This window comes from Saccostrea cucullata, unplaced genomic scaffold (genome assembly GCF_032062105.1).
Source record: "Saccostrea cucullata isolate Sc308-1 unplaced genomic scaffold, CSIRO_AGI_Scuc_v1 ctg996, whole genome shotgun sequence".
In the NCBI taxonomy this organism is placed as follows: domain Eukaryota; kingdom Metazoa; phylum Mollusca; class Bivalvia; order Ostreida; family Ostreidae; genus Saccostrea; species Saccostrea cuccullata.
In genome coordinates this window covers 13,018-17,283 of record NW_026926902.1, presented here as the reverse complement: position 1 = coordinate 17,283, position 4,266 = coordinate 13,018, and positions in this window count along the sequence as shown.

Genomic DNA, 4,266 nt, shown 5'->3' with positions numbered 1-4,266 from the left:
GCATCAACCTTGAAAATTTGGATAAAATCGAACTAGCCATCTCCGAGAAATCGCCTGCACAAATTCTGTAAGAAGAAAAAAGAAGAAAAATAATAAAGGGGAAAAAGAAACCGAAGAATAATAGAAGGGTCTTCCGCTGAAGACGGAAGACCCTAATAATAATAATAAGAAAAAACAGAGTAAAAACAATATGTTCCCCAACTTCGTTTGGGGAACATAATAATGAGTAACCTTTTAAAATGCCATATACAACAATTTTTTTTTCATATTCACCTGCTAGTAATTGTCTAAAGGAAAAAGAGTCGATCGCCAATTCTTTATGTATTATGCATGCATAATTGAAATAAACAATACAATTTGAAAATATCTTTTTCTTATGTTGAATGCTTACACTAGTTTAAAGACTATTTTACTTTCCTTTTCAACCAGAATGTAAAGATGGATTCTACGGTAAGAACTGTCAGCTGACTTGTCGTTATCCTAACTACGGTAAAGATTGTCAGATGCATTGCAACTGTGTAGAACAGTACTGCAACTTTAAAAGAGGGTGTAAAGGCATGTATTTTGAAATAATATCCTAGGCTATGTACAGAAAATATGCGTAATATGAAACTAGTGGTAACATTGAAATTAGCATGATTTAGAGCATTCCATTGAATCAGACAATCATTTTAAGTAAAAAGAATTTAGTTAAATAGCTAAATAGATTAAAAGTTTACACCATGAACCTCCGGATTCTATATAAGTATCACACAGCTTAGACTAGTTTTACTGAAAAACAGGTTGCACTTGCTCAGGAAATACACTTTATTATAATTTTCTCGGCTTATCTTTTGAATTCTTCCAACGATGTTCCCCGAGGTTCCAATTCCCATAACTCCTCACGATTACTCATTTATCCATATTGAAAATTAATAAAATTTCTTTGCTTATCCGAATAACCCATATATATATGCTTCCATGAAAAACAAATTCTAACGTTTTCGGTTAGTTTCATTACAGTTGGAAAGAAACTGTTGTGAGTAAATAAAATTAAGCTAATGAAATCGATTGATCTCAGTCAGAATTTTATATCTAGAATAAATCCAGTATATCTTCAGTTTGCTGGAGCACATTGGAATAAATTTCAAATATTACAACCCACTAGCTTTCAGCTTCCATTACAGTCATGTATACATATTGAAAAGTTCGTATTCAATTACGTATTCTTCGTCTGTTGAAAGTAAACATGGGATTTCAGACACAAACTGTTTGATCAATCTGTTATATATATGTACATTCCTAAGTTCATGAGATGAAAATAACAACGTAAATGACATCTGATGCCATCATAATGTTGCTAAAGAATAGAAGAAGGAACAATTTCATCTTGATAACAATAAAGCCAAAGTTCACATCATTTTATCATTTTTTTAGGGTGCCGACCGGGATATATCGGAAACAAATGTGAATCGCCATGTAGATATCCAAGTTACGGCATCGGTTGTCACTTAAAATGTGAATGTATTGGAACTGAAAACTGTGATCATGTACAAGGATGTGTAGGTAAAAATAATTCATATACAACACATATAACATCTATGATTATTCCGGCACTTTTTAAAGGAAGTACGAGCATATCATTTTTATCACTATCCTTCAGTCTCCCTTTGTTTTTAATTTTTTGAAAAAGTACTACAATTTAAACAATGAACAATTTATTTTTATCAACTCTATAGTTGGTGTTCCGTACGATGTTAAACCGGTTTTTAGTTTTGAAGGTCTTAAGCAAAAGACCTACAACGTTCAATTCAAATTGATGTGCGTTTGGGAAAGGACAGTTTGTGCCTAATAAAATCAATTAAGCTAGGTCAGTGCCGCTCGGAGATAGAGCCCATGACCTAGATATTCCAAAGCAAATTCTCTACCAAAAAATCTATCGTGACGGTGACATGAAAAGGTCTTTTGATATTGATATTTAGCTTTATCAACTAAAAAATCATTTTCATTTATTTATGTTTATAAAAACATGTTTCAGGAATGTGATTGCTCAAGATATATTGAAACAACGAGGTAATTGGGAAAGAGTGATAAACTGAAAAACACCTATTAACAGTATTAATTGAATTACAATTTATTTTTTTTCAATTCCATACTCATATAGTAGTTAATATAAGATCGGTATAAAAAAAGAATAATGCAGCTTGGTCTTATGAAGAATATGCACCGTAGATATAATTTATTTTTTAGAAAATGACATCCACCAAATTAAAAATGATTGACTTTATATAATTTTGACTATTGTATTCTCTGGAAATGCATGGAAATAGCAAGGAAAGGTACAGTTAAGTACCTATAGGGATGGTAAATGTACCTATAAAATGTGTAGCAAAACCCGAACTGGCCAGGGATTTCTAAACTGACAATCGTTTAATTTTTATTAATCAGAATTTGTATTCATGTGATCTAATTATGAAAAAAAGTTCTGTCTGCCATCGTAACTTCTCTGTTCGAGGGAGTCCGTTTGACAACTCCATCGCACGTGCGGATAGACCAAGTCTTGCGGACATAGGTATGTGTACTGTTTGTTAGCATGGTTAGGAGACTGGGTGATCGTAATGCTATGGACTCACGAAATTTACACAAGTTCTATAACTAAACAGTGCAGTTTTATTTTTATAAACGTAATTAAACACTGTTAAACATATTAAAATCTAAAAGTCGAATATCGTTGGGTATGGGGTAACCCATATCTATTCCTGTTATGAACTGTAATCGAAATAAAAAATACTGTTGTTTGCATTATCTATGATTAAAAAAAAAATAAATATTTAATAAAGATCTCATTGTCTAAATTTTATTTAATATTTACATCTTTTATGCAAAATTTATTTACAAAATATCAAAGTGGGGAACTTGATTTAAAAATAAACACAAATTAATTTCAGGTATGAAATCCTCTGCGTTTCTCATTTAAAGATTTCTTCCAGTTTTAGGTACAAAGAATAGAAAATTTCAAGGCATTGCTTTAAAATTATTCCATTACCAACAATATAGGGACATGGACAAACTTGTATATGTAAGACTATATTTCATCAATTATTTGTCTGAAATATACAAAGAGTTTAATAAATTGTTTGAACACTCGTTACATATAAAACCAAAACATGCAATGTAATTTTTCTTTAAAATGATAAATCAACGTCATGCCCCAAACACAGCTTTGGATGGCAGGACACTTTAGGAAAAGAAAAAAAAACACACAGGAAATACATGTACATGAAATAAACAAGCACCGTTATGTCTAAACTGATTTCTTTAATAAGTATTATTTATTTATTTTCTTCAAGTGACATTAAAACCAAAATCGGATTTATGGATTACTCTGAATGCATTATTAAAAAAAGTAACTTAAACTAAAACTTAAATTTGGTGTTGGTGTTCGGATTTGCTAATATATATTTGTGCATACTTTTATTAAACTGTTTTTATCACTGGTTTTATGTTAGAATAATAAACTCAGGAAATTATTCTTCAATTGCTTTAGATTCATGCTGAATTCGTGGGAAAATTTATTTTAGAATTTCAATGATAAATGAGCTTAAAAAGCAAGCGTCTGCATTGAAGAATAGTTAGGAAAAATAAACTGGATAAATGTAGAATATATTACACTTTTGAGATATATTCTGCCTATTCTATTAAAATAAAGAGCTGCCATTTAAGTCTGCTGTTTTCCGATGCAATTCATGCCAGACATATCAAATAATAATTTTATCAATGGTGTCCAAAACTCATCTGGTTATTGTCAATTAGTAATAACCTATAGCAATTTTCAATGGTCTCCAAAACTCATCTGGTTATTGTCAATTAAGAATAACCTATAGCAATTTTCAGTGGTTTCCAAAACTCATCTGGTTATTGTCAATTAGGAATAACCTATAGCAATTTTCAATGGTCTCCAAAACTCATCTGGTTATTGTCAATTAAGAATAACCTATAGCAATTTTCAGTGGTTTCCAAAACTCACATTGTCAATTAGGAATAACCTATATTTTCAATGGTCTCCAAATATATTGTCAATTATATAACCTATAGCAATTTTAAAATAACAACTGCAGAATAATTTTTTGCGGGATCACAATGTATTTTGATAAATTATTTTGCAAATAACCAATTATAAGGTAAAGAAATTTACGAGTTCTATTTTTATTGATAAAAGCACCTGTCAATGATGTTAAAATGTGTGGACATAAACATAAGTTAGTCATTCGAGCCAACAACAAACAA